The 12,217-nt window shown below is 47.7% G+C and overlaps 1 protein-coding gene across 3 annotated transcripts in view; it reads left to right on the top strand.

Moving 5' to 3' along the window:
• The first annotated feature begins 10,821 nt into the window (after positions 1–10,821).
• PHLDB3 (pleckstrin homology like domain family B member 3) overlaps positions 10,822–12,217 on the top strand; it is a 44,270-nt gene continuing 42,874 nt past the window's right edge. For 2 of the 3 annotated variants that reach the window (XM_039364341.1, XM_039364342.1), the window contains exon 1: positions 10,822–10,995. The gene's annotated coding sequence lies outside the window, so the exon portion shown is untranslated. The remainder of the gene's footprint in view (positions 10,996–12,217) is intronic. The other variant, XM_039364340.1, reaches the window with a different exon arrangement.

Genomic DNA, 12,217 nt, shown 5'->3' with positions numbered 1-12,217 from the left:
CGTTCTGCGCATGCGCCGGGCCACGCGCATGGGGGCGGCCCCCCCACGCGTGGTGCGCGTTTGCGGCGCCGCCCCCACGCGTGGTGCGCGTGCACGGCACCGCCCCATGCGCGGTGCGCATGCGCGGCGCCGCCCCCATGCACGGCACACGTGCACGGCGGCGCACCCATGCGCGGCGAGTGTGCGCGGCACCGCGAAAAATGGCGGATCGCCGCCTTTGGCGACCCCCGAAAAATGGGCAATCAACCCCAAATGGGGTCGCGACCCATAGGTTGAGAACCGCTGTTCTACACTGTCACTTCTTAGAGGTAGGGACCCACTCAGTCTTGGCTGATAGTTGGGAAAGGACTTCAGAAGCTCATTTGGTGGACATACAGGTAGTCCTTGACTTACAACAGTTCACTTAGTGTCCGTTCAAAGTTGCGTCCTGAAAAAATGGGATTTACGACTATTTTTCACACTAACGGCCATTATAGCATTCCCCCACGGTCACGTGATCAAAATTCGGATGCTCGGCAATGGAATACGGGGGCTCTAATATTTTTAGAGCTAGAAGGGAGTGAAACATACTGTACCCCATCCTGTCCCATCCCTTGTTCCCAGTGAAGACCGAAGTTTCCCAAGGGAAGTAAAAGCAGACAGGTAAACACAGGAGAATTGGACAGGATCCGACATGTTTTGATTTGGCAGCCCAGCCAGGCACATGGGAGAGAAAATATTTTTTTCCCACAGGCCAGACAGTAAGATTGTGCTGTGTTTGTGCAATTGGCCAAGGGTGGTCTCTCCGTGCCAAAGCTGGGACGATGCTTTCCCACAGCTTATCAGTGGCCTGGAGGTTCCACCGGTGATCATTCAGTAGAAGCCAAGTGGAGGGCAGAAGATGTGATCCACATCATCCATGGAGAGTGTCCCATTTGAAATGGGGGGAAAGCTCTTCATTCCAGCCCACTTGCGTTATTCCCAGCCCTGCTTTGAAGCTGATAACTTTATAAAGAGGAGAGACGCCGGAAAAAGGGCTACATGCCCGTAACAACCTCAAACTGGGATGTTATGTACAACAAAGACCATGGAGTCCTTGCTGCTAAGTTTGGTTGTTTTCTTGCAGATGTTTCATTACCCAACTAAGTAACATCATCAGGGCATTGATGATATGACCTAGTTCAGTGGTTCTCAACCTGTGGGTCGGGACCCCATTTGGGGTCGAACGACCATTTCACGGGGGTCGCCAAACAACGCAGTCCGCCATTTCCTTCCCCCCCTTTTCCTTAGCTGTGCTACTCCCTTTTATTCTATTGGCTTTTGAAAGCCAATAGAATAGACTCTCTTGAATAGAGTCTAATTCTATTGGCTTTCAAAAGCCAATAGGAATTGTCCAGGCTGTCTCTGCCCTGCTGAGCCCGCCAAAAGTCCCATTCTGCAAACGGTGCTGCACCAGTTGAGTAGTCCTCGACTTACGACCGGTTGAGTAGTCCTCGACTTACGACCGGTTGGGGGTCACGGCATTAAAAAGGTTGAGAACCACTGACCTAGTTGGTAATGAAACGCCAGCCCCAAAACAATCATGTTCAAAAAACACACCAAGGACCCTGCCCCCCTCTCTCTCCCTCTCTCTCCCTCTCTCTCCCTCCCTTCCTCTCTCTCTGTATCTCTCTCTGTCTCTCTGTCTCTGTCTCTCTCTGTCTCTCTCTCCCTGTCTCCTCCTCCCTCTCCCCCTCTCCTCCCCCCTCTCTCGCTGTCTCTCTCTCTCTGTCTGTCTCTGTCTCTCTCCCTCTCTCTGTCTCTCTCTGTCTTTCTCTCCCTCTCTCTCCCCCTCTGTGTCTCTATCTGTCTCTGTCTCCCTCTGTCTCTTTCTCTGTCTCTGTCTCTCCCTCCCTCCCTCTCTCCCCTCTGTCTGTCTCTGTCTCTGCCTTCCTCCCTCTCCCTCCCTCTCCCCCTCTGTCTCTGTCTCTCCCTCTGTTTCTCTCCCTCCCCCCCCTCTGTCTCTGTCTGTCCCTGTCTGTCTCTTTCTCTGTCTTTGTCTGTCTGTCTGTCTCTCTCTCTCTCTCTCTCTCTCTTTCTTGGTCTCTCTTTCCCCCCTCCCCCCGCAGAACCAGTAGCTAATTTTTTGTTGCCCAGGCCCAGAATGGACTTCCGGAAGCGGCATCCACACAGAGAACCGGTTGTCCACCTATTTGAATCCCACCACTGCCTGGATGACATCACAGACATCAAACTGAAAGTGATTCATCTCAGAAACTGAGGGGGGGTGGGAAAGGAAAGTATAAAAGGAGAAGTCCTTTGAACTGAGCTCAAATCTTAGGGACTTCACAGACTTATTTAGGGAGCTTCCTTAGAAACAAAGAAGACTCGGGTGCCTTTGTTAGGATTCTTGGTGATTTCCCAGCTAAGTCCCATCAAAGGTTTCTAGATTGGCCAAAGTTGCTTAGTGCTGGTCTACACGCAGGCCTGATCCTTCAGCACCACTGCTGCTCCTCTGGCCTTCTCAGCCATGACCATTAGCTGAGAAAATGAGCAGCAGAACCTCCATGGCCAACATCTGTTCTTAGAGCAGTGGTTCTCAACCTTTTTAATGCTGCGACCCCCAACCAGTCGTAAGTCGAGGACTACTCAACCGGTTGTAAGTCGAGGACTACTCAACTGGTGCAGCACCATTTGCAGAATGGGACTTTTGGCGGGCTCAGCAGGGCAGAGACAGCCTGGACAATTCCTATTGGCTTTTGAAAGCCAATAGAATTAAGACTCTATTCAAGAGAGTCTATTCTATTGGCTTTCAAAAGCCAATAGAATAAAAGGGAGGAGCACAGCTAAGGAAAAGGGGGGAAAAATGGCGGACTGCGTTGTTTGGCGACCCCCGTGAAATGGTCGTTCGACCCCAAATGGGGTCCCGACCCACAGGTTGAGAACCACTGTCTTAGAGAGAGGCAGCAGAAGACACCCTGGCTCTCCATGAATTTCGTAGCGTGGGGTCAGAGCATATTCCAGCTCTTTGGTGGGGGGGGGGGTTTCTTATTAGCAAGAACCTCATAAACATTCAAAGATGTATAGTGTTTCCTAACCTTGGCCATTTCTGGGTGTGAGGACTTCAATTCCCAGAATTCCACTGCAGCGTGGGCATTGATAAGAATTCTGGCAGTTGGAGTCCATAGGTCTGCTCCTCCCCTCCACAAGAGCCTAAGGCAGTGATGGCGAACCTTTTAGAGACCGAGTGCCCAAACTGCAACCCAAAACCCACTTATTTATCGCCGGGTGCCAGGTGGGCGTGGCTGTGGTCATGGTAGGCTGGGTGGGCGTGGCCAAGGTGGACATGGTCACCTCGATGTTGCTCATAGGCAGGGTTGGGGGAGATCCAGGGGCCTCTGGCAGATGGAGCAGTGGGCAGGAGGCTCATCCTGTGGGGTGAGGCGAGGCAAGATGAGGCAGGGCGGGGGTGCCATTGTCGCAGGGCAAGGCGAGGCAGGGGCCGGGGCAGCTGCCGCCTGGCATCTCCGGCCTCCACACACAGAGGCCAGCGAGCGCATGGGGGCCGACAGTGTCTGTCAGCAGCCACAGCCTGCCAGCCCCAATCTGGGGCTCCGCAGTCCGCTGCCAGCAGTTCAGAGAAGCTGCCTCTGAGCTGGCCGGCCTGCCGACAGCTAAGGAGGTGATGCAGTAGGTCGTGCCTGGGAAAAGGAGAGCATGCGAGGCCAGGAGGGATGGGATGGGGGGGAGGGAAACCAGCCATGCTGGGATGCATCTAGCCATGTGGGACCTCGGCGAGTTAGCAGGCGACTGGTTGAAGAGGGATGGTTTCCATCTCCAGGGCATGGCGCGCGTGCCCACAGAGAGGGCTCTGAGTGCCACCTCTGGCACACTTGCCATAGGTTCGCCACCACTGGCCTAAGGACTTGGCTCGGCCAGTTGGCTCTCCCCCTGATTTTACGACCATTTTTGCCATGGTGGTTAAGTGAACGACACTGTCATTAAGCGAATTCGGCTTCCCTTATTCAACTTTGCTTGTCAGAAAGTTGTGGGGAAAGTTACAACTGGCAATCGAATGACCCCAGCAGGTCACAACCATCGTATAACTGCACGTCCACTGTCTGAATCTGGCTGAATACGGTAGTCATAAGTGTGAGGACCAGTTGGAAGGCACTTTTTTCAGTGCCGTTGAAAGTTTGAACAGTCATTAAACGAATGGTTGTAAGTCAAGGGCTACCTGTAAAAAAGCAACTGCCCCAGAGGGTGATTGTACACAAAGGCGGGTCCAGTTCCCCTGATTTGTGGGAATGTTCTGCCTCTGTTCCAGGAGTTTTCGTAATGGGGGCCTGTTCGCACCCAGATTTGGAAACGATAGAATGCATTGTTGTGACAGGAGGGAGTGGCTGCTCTTCCAGCTGGAACCAGACAGGCAGTTCTGCATTTTATTCTTATCACTGTCCCACAGGGCATCTGTCTACGCACAGGAAAATATTCATCAAATGGAAGGACAAGAAAGAAAGAAAGAAAGAAAGAAAGAAAGAAAGAAAGAAAGAAAGAAAGAAAGAAAGAAAGAAAGAAAGAAAGACAGGAAGGAAGGAAGGAAGGAAGACAGAAAGAAAGAAAGACAGGAAGGAAGGAAGGAAGGAAGACAGAAAGAAAGAAAGAAAGAAAGAAAGAAAGAAAGAAAGAAAGAAAGAAAGAGAAGGAAGGAAGAAGAGTAAAGGAAGAAAGAAAGAAGGAAAAGAAAGAAAGAAAAGAAAGGAAAGAAACAAGAAGGAAAGGAGAAAAGAAGGGAAGGAAAGAAAGAGAAGGAATGAAGGAAAGAAGAAAGAAAGGAAGGAAAGAAAAGAAAGAAAGGAAGAGTAAAGGAAGAAAGAAAGAAGGAAAGGAAAAGAAAGGAAGAGAAGAAAGGAAAGGAAAGAAACAAGAAGGAAAGGAAAGGAGGAAGGTAGGAATGAAGAAAAAGAAAGAAAGAAAGAAAGAAAGAAAGAAGGAAAAGAAAGAAAGAAAGAAAGAAAGAAAGAAAGAAAGAAAGAAAGAAAGAAAGAAAGAAAGAAAGAAAGTCAGTCAGTCTTCGGAATTGACTTAGAGTTTCAGAGTGCAGCCTTTGGCCTTATTGACTGAAGATAAGATCATTAGAGAGGCAAAGAAAGCAGACAAGGACATTGATCTAAAGCCAATGCACTGGCCAATGAACACCCTGTCAGAAGCCAGCATCCAGATCAGCTTCTGTTTCTCTACCAGCATTGGGGTTACTATTTTTTTCTTTTCTTTTTCTCTTTCAGGTTGGAGAACTAAAGCAGACTCTCGCCCAGGGCTGCCTGTGAGGACAAGGGAGGTCAAAAAGTCCAGATGCACCTACAGTTATGCAACTGAAACCATTTTTTTTCCTGTGCAATACCCATGAACTAGAGATGGGGCATTGTTAGCCCTGCGAGATAGTCCAGAGGAGAAGCCCCACAAGGAATCCTTGCTTTATTTTTATTGCAAATTACATTAACAGAATCATGCACATCTGAAAGTATTTTTCCCTTCTCTCTTTTTTACCTTTTGGAAAACCGGGGGGGGGGGACTTCCCACACCCTCCCCCCTTTCCTGGGCTAAGCCATCATTTGCATGACAGTTATCTAGATTCTAGCTGATCCTCCTGTCTCCCAGGGCCATTCCCACATCCCATTACAGCCATCGATTCCCAGGTTGTCGTCACCATCTTGACTTTTTTGACCTCCCCCGTGACCCTGCTGCCTCCCGCCCTCTGCTTCCTTACTGCCTCCTATCCTCAATTCAGATAATCCTCGACTTACAACAGTTCACTTCGTGACCGTTCAAGATTACAGCGGCATTGAAAAAGGTGACTTATGACTGTTTTTCACACTTACGACCATTGCAGCATCCCCATGATCTAAAATTCAGAGGCTTGACAACTAACTCATATTTATGACGGTTGCAGCATCCCGGGGTGATCCCCTTTTGTGACCTTCTGACAAGCAAAGTCAATGGGGAAGCCAGATTTACTTAACAACTGTGTTACTACTACTACTACTACTATTACTACTACTACTACTACTACTAAAATAATAATAATAAAGTTGGAAGGGACCTTGGAGGTCATCTAGTCCAACCCCCTGCTCAGGCAGGAAACCCTATACCAGTGATGGAGAACCTTTTAGAGATCAAGTGCCCAAACTGCAATCCAAAACCCACATGTATCATCGGGTGCTGGGTGGGTGTGGCCCATTGGGTGAGTGTGGCCCATTGGGTGGGCGTGGCAGACAGGGTGGAACTAAAAAGTTCAATCAATCAGTTCCAACTTTGCGAGATCTTTTTTTTTCGTGAGAAGTTGAAATTGATTGATTGATTGAACCTTTTTTTTTTTTTTTGTACACGGCTGTGGAGGCCTAAAGCGAAAAGGTTTTATAAAACCCAGCTGAAGGCCTAGGACTGGGGCAACGGCGCGCGTGCCCACAGAGAGGGCTCTGAGTGCCGCCTCTGGCACCCGTGCCCTAGGTTCGCCACCACAGCCCTATACCATTTCGGACAAAGTTCAGATTAACTTAACAACTGCAGTGAATCACTTCACAACTGTGGCAAGAAAGGTCGTAAAAGGGGGCAAAGTTCGCTTAATAACTGTTCAATTCTGGTCGTAAATCGAGGATTACCTATACTACCCTTCTCTCCTCTTCATAATTGGTAGTGAAATACCTCTTCCTTCCTCATTGTTTAATCTCATTTAGGGCTGGTTCTCCCGAGTGCCAAACCAAGAGCAAATATTATTTCAGTCTGCTTAGCTCTTGGCAAAAAGTTGCATCACGCAGAAAGGCATGTTAACAGGAAACGGATAAACATAGTTATGATTTGAGGTTTAAGAGATAGGTTTCCCTTTCTTTCAGAACAAATGATGACTTGCACAAACAGACACAGAGATACCGTCAATTAAATTTATTCAGCTTTTCCTGGCGTGATCTCATGGGTGTGTGTGTTTCCAAAAGAGAATCTAACATAAAATAATAGGCTCTCGGGAACATCAACAATTTGTTTGGTCCTGAATTTTGCAGGTCTTTGAGGATGTATCTGGTAGGTAGATAACCCCTTTGATGGGGCTTTTTGGTAACATAACAGTAGTTGTGTGGATTAGGTTAGATTGTTGTTGGATGTAATCATGCTGTTATTGTGGTATTGTTTTGTTTAGTCAGACCTTCAAGGCACAGCAGACTCTATATAGGAAAGTTAGAATTAAGCTTCATTGTTCTACTACAGCAGTGTTTCCCAAACTTGACAATTTTAAGGCATGTGGACTTCAACTCCCAGAATTCCACAGCCAGCAACGAATTCTGGGAGTTGAAGTCCACATGCCTTAAAATTGTCAAGTTTGGGAAACACTGTACTACAGCATTTTTCAACCTTGGTTACTTTAAAATGGGTGGACTTCAACTCCCAGAATTGCTATGCTGGCTGGGGAATTCTGGGAGGTGAAGTCCACCCAACTTAAAGTGCCCAAGGTTGAAAAATGCTGTAGTAGAACAATGAAGCTTAATTCTACCTTTCCTATATCTATATTTCCATTAAGAGATATAAGAGAAATGACATCTCAATCCTTGGAAAGGTTATGTGGTGAAAAAAATAATAATCTTGCCTTGATTGTATAAAAGAAGCAGAAGGAATGCTGGCTGGGGAATTCTGGGAGTTGAAGTTTGAAGAACACTGGAGCAAGGTAAAAATCCTTGAGCTGTGAGATGTTAAGGCAATTTAGGAGAATCATAATATACCAGATCTTTGGGAAGTACTTGTTAGGTGGATAAAAATGCCAAATCGAATCTAAACATCTGGCTGATTCTGTGGTCAACAAGAACAACAACAACACAGAACAACAACAAAAAGAATCAGTTAAGATTTGCAGGGTGGAGTCACTTTTCCTGCCACCTCCTTGCCTGCCTCCACAGGTATTTATTACATGGTAGCATAAATAGCCATTTCCTCTATTATTAAGGCACAAATAATATATAATTATTAAGTAGCAATGATGGCTACCAGTTGTGGGGAAAAAGAAGCCACTTGAATGGAGAAACGGACATGAGGGAGTTCCCTCTTTCTGCTATTCTTCCTGCAAATGTAACTACAGGTAGGTTACAAACATTTGTTTACTAACCAAAGTTGCAACGGCACTGGAAACAGTGACTTATGACTGGTCCTTGCACTTACGACTGTCCCAGCATCCCCTCAATCACGTAACTTGGCAACTGTCATGGTTTAGTAATAGTAATAGTAGTAAAGTTGGAAGGGACCTTGGAGGTCATCTAGTCCAACCCCCTGCTCAGGCAGGAAACCCTACACTATTTCGTACAAATGGCTGTCCAGTCTCTTCTTAAAAGCTTCCAGTGTTGGAGCATTCACTGCTTCTGGAGGCAGGTTGTTCCACTGGTTAATTGTTCTCACTGTCAGGAAGTTTCTCCTTAGTTCTAGGTTGCTTCTCTCCTTGATTAGTTTCCATCCGTTGCTTCTTGTCCTGCCTTCAGGTGCCTTAGAGAATAGCTTGACTCCCTCTTCTTTGGGGCAGCCCCTGAGATATTAGAACACTGCTATCATGTCCCCCCTCGTCCTTCTCTTCATTAAACTAGAGATACCCAATCCCAGCATCTGTTCCTTATATGTTTTAGCCTCCAGTCCCCTAATCATCTTTGTTGCTCTTCTCTGTACTCTTTCTAGAGTCTCAACATCTTTTACGGCGGTTGCTGTATCCCAGGATCACCTTTTGTGACCTTTCCAGCCAGCTTCCGCCAAAGTCAATGGAGGAAGCCGAATTCCCTTAACACGATCCACTTAACAACACAGTCCTCAGGGGAATTCTGGGAGTTGATGTTCACCTCCTCTTAAAGTAATTTTGAAAAAACGGTTTAGACTCAGGTTTAAGTGCTGGCAGGCCTGATAAACCTGGCTTTAGATCCAGCATGGTGGGCAACCTATAACAGAATAACAGAGTTGGAAGGGACCTGGGAGGTGTTCTAGTCCAACCCCCTGCTCAAGTAGGAGACTCTTACAGAATCATAGAGTCCTAAGGCTGGTCTAGACCAGGGCTTTTCAACTTTTTCACCCATTGTACCACTTCTAGGATATGGCAACATCCAAGTACCACCTGTCGCCTAGCAAGGTGTCAAAAACTTGATGACCCAAAAAAAAAAAAAAGGAAAAAAGTGATGAAGTACAGGTAGTCCTTTACTTACAACAGTTTGCTTAGTGACTCTTCGAAGTTACAATGGCACTGAAACAAGTGTCCCCCAAGGCACAGCCGAGCAAGATACCTGCCTGCCCACCCTGCGGCGCTCTTCCTCCTGTCCGAGGTTTTCATTGTTGTGAGCATTTCTGTTGAGGATTGACAGAGGGTGGGGGGTGTTTGGTTTTTATCCCCCCCCCCCCGGTCTGCTGGGTGGTTACAGCAGGTTTTGGTCACTTCACATGACTCTGGGACACTGTGACCGTCATAAATATGAATCAGTTGCCAAGCATCTGAATGTAAATCACAAGACCCTGGAGAGGCTGCAACATTCCAGCTGATTGGCACTTCTTCTGGGCTCAGCAGAAGCACCAGGATCAGCGCTGAGCTCCAGCCGGAGCCTGGCTCTGGTGCTTGAGCTGAGCCCTGACAGCCCTGCAGCTCCAGCCATCTCTCGCTCAGGCTTGTGCGGTGCTGCCACCGGTTCAGCTCATTCTCCTCCCCCGCTACCACTTTTCTAGGATGGTCGCATACCACCTGCCGGGTGCCAATGTACCACAGGTGCTACCCGTACCACTGGTTGAAAAGCCATGATCTAGTCCAACCCCCTGCTCAAGCAGGAGACTCTTACAGAATCATAGAATCCTAAGGCTGGTCTAGATCAGGGGTAGGCAACCTTGGCTCTTTTATGACTCATGGACTTCAGCTCCCAGAATTCCTGAACCAGCTTGGCTCAGCATGGCAACCTCTCCCTTTTCCCTCAGCGTGGCTGGCTCAGGAATTCTGGGAGTTGAAGTCCACGAGTCATAAAAGAGCCAAGGTTGCCTACCCCTGGTCTAGATCTTCCAGCAGTGCAGCAGGGCCCAGAATGCAGAATGCTGGGAGTTGTAGTTCAGCATCATCTAGAAACCTCCACTTCCCCCCCCCACTAGTTCTTTGACATAAAAAGTCAGAAGTATTTGAACTCGTCTGCCAAATAAATAAATAAATAAATATCAACCTTTGCATCCAGTTCTCTCCCTGCTTATCATAGAATAGAATAACTTTATTGTCACTTTAAATGTACACTAATCGGCATACATTACAATGAAACTTTGTTGCATACAGCTCTCAAATAGAATAGAATAAATAGGACGGCAACTTTATTGTCACTTCGAACGTACACTAATCGGCCCCCACATTGAAATGAAATTTCGTTGCGTACAGCTCTCAAACAGAACAGAATAAACAGAATGGTCACTTTATTGTCACTTTGAACATTTCATACAAATGAAATTTCCTTGCATACAGTTCCCAAACGGTCACCACCTCCCATGTCACACTACATAAATATGACCCCAAAAATATATTTGCATATACCCACATATATTCTATATATTCATCCGGGCCTGTTGTGAATTTCCCACCTGTACTAAGCTGTCATTTAAAGAAGCCACCTTTTCTTCCCCATGGCAGGGCACAGCCCTCCCCCGCCCCCGTCATAGCACAACTGGGATTTTCCCATTCTTCCCCCCCCCCGCCCCCAATCAACTAAGAGCAAAAGTGTCCAGGGCAGTTAGTTCTTTCTTCCCCCCCCCCCTCCAAACCCCTTCCAGCAAGCGCTGTGACGTCACCGGTTTTGTTTTTCCAAAGCAGTGTTGTAAAACTTGTTTGAACACCAGGAAGCCGAGCGGCAGCTCCTGCAGGCTGACACTGCAGGCTGAAGCAGTGGGAGAAGCCCAGCCGCTCCACTTCGGAGCAAGGAGGAGGAAGGCAGGCAGGCACCCCCCAGCAGGACGGCTGGCCGCCGGGGGCTTGCAAATTGCAAGAAACGGCCCCCCCCTAACCAGGTGAGTGGCAGCTGCCTACCACCTGGGGATAATAAGACATTCCCCCCCCCCATGACAAAGGGTGATGGAGAGAGAAGCCCGGAGTAGCTAGGGAGTAAAGGGGGAGGAGGGTGGAGGAAAAACGGGTGTGGAGGGTAGAGGAAAAATTCTGAAGGGTAATTCGGGGAAAGAGACCCCCACCAGCCGCTCCCCCACCACCTTGTTGAGGAGGAGAGCATCTGATTGGATTGGAAAAGGGAGCAACTGGATCCAGGAAGAGAAAGTAGCTGCGTGCTTTCTCCTTGGATGAGAGTGAATGAATGCACTCTGGACATGATCTCCTGATCATCCAGATTCAGCCTGTATGCCTAGATGCTGCTTATATAGACAAAGTGCCTCTTGTACAGAAGATCCATCCAGCTCCGATGGGCCAATGTCCCACAAAGCATTCCGTGTAACTATAATTCATTTACATTTTAAATATTACCCCTTCGCTGAAATTAATGGACACCTTCACTTTGTTGTAATTTTAGACATCATACTTGATATAATTTTAGTGTTTACCTTATCAGTTAATATTGTATGGGCAATAGCCTGGCTTTCACCTATGAGATGTGGGTTATTATACAACTGTATTTTAACTTGATGTTAAATTTTATTCGTTCATGATCTGGTCCTGGTCTTGGACCCCAATACATTGGATTGCATTGATTGAATGGACGCTCTACTATACTCTGAGAAATATCTCCAGTATCAGCCCGAGGGATGAGGGGATCTGGCTTTGGATGTTGTTGAACGCCAGGCATGGAGAACTTGGGAAGGGTCAGAGATGATGACCTTGGATTCCTGACAAATGGGGGCAGATTGTCTGGGGTTCATCCCCTGGGAACACAGGCAGAATGGAGCGGTTGGTGGGTCTCCAAATAAGGTACTATTTCTCCAGTAAGTTGGATTCCTTCTGTGCAGCGTTCCAGGGTCTGAAGCAAGCAATACAAGACCCGTTTGTTGTTTCTAGAGTTTGAAATGGGGATTGCGGAGCTGACTCAAAAGCTTTCCCTCCATAGAGGAGATGAAAGTGGTTGTGGGCTGCTCTGGGGTCTGGAAAGTTCCAGATGGGAAATTAAAAGGGATTCACAGGTTAAAAGAGAGCGTCTCTCATGCTTGAGAAGAAACATTTGCAAGTTGTGACAAGGATGGCTGTCAGTTAGGGGCTGCTCTGAGCAACGTTGGCTTTTCCCAGGAA

Source organism: Crotalus tigris, unplaced genomic scaffold (assembly GCF_016545835.1).
Source record: "Crotalus tigris isolate CLP2741 ecotype Arizona unplaced genomic scaffold, ASM1654583v1 scf7180000019753.2282721675:598951, whole genome shotgun sequence".
Taxonomy (NCBI): Eukaryota; Metazoa; Chordata; class Lepidosauria; order Squamata; family Viperidae; genus Crotalus; species Crotalus tigris.
This window is presented reverse-complemented; position numbering and strand designations above follow the sequence as displayed.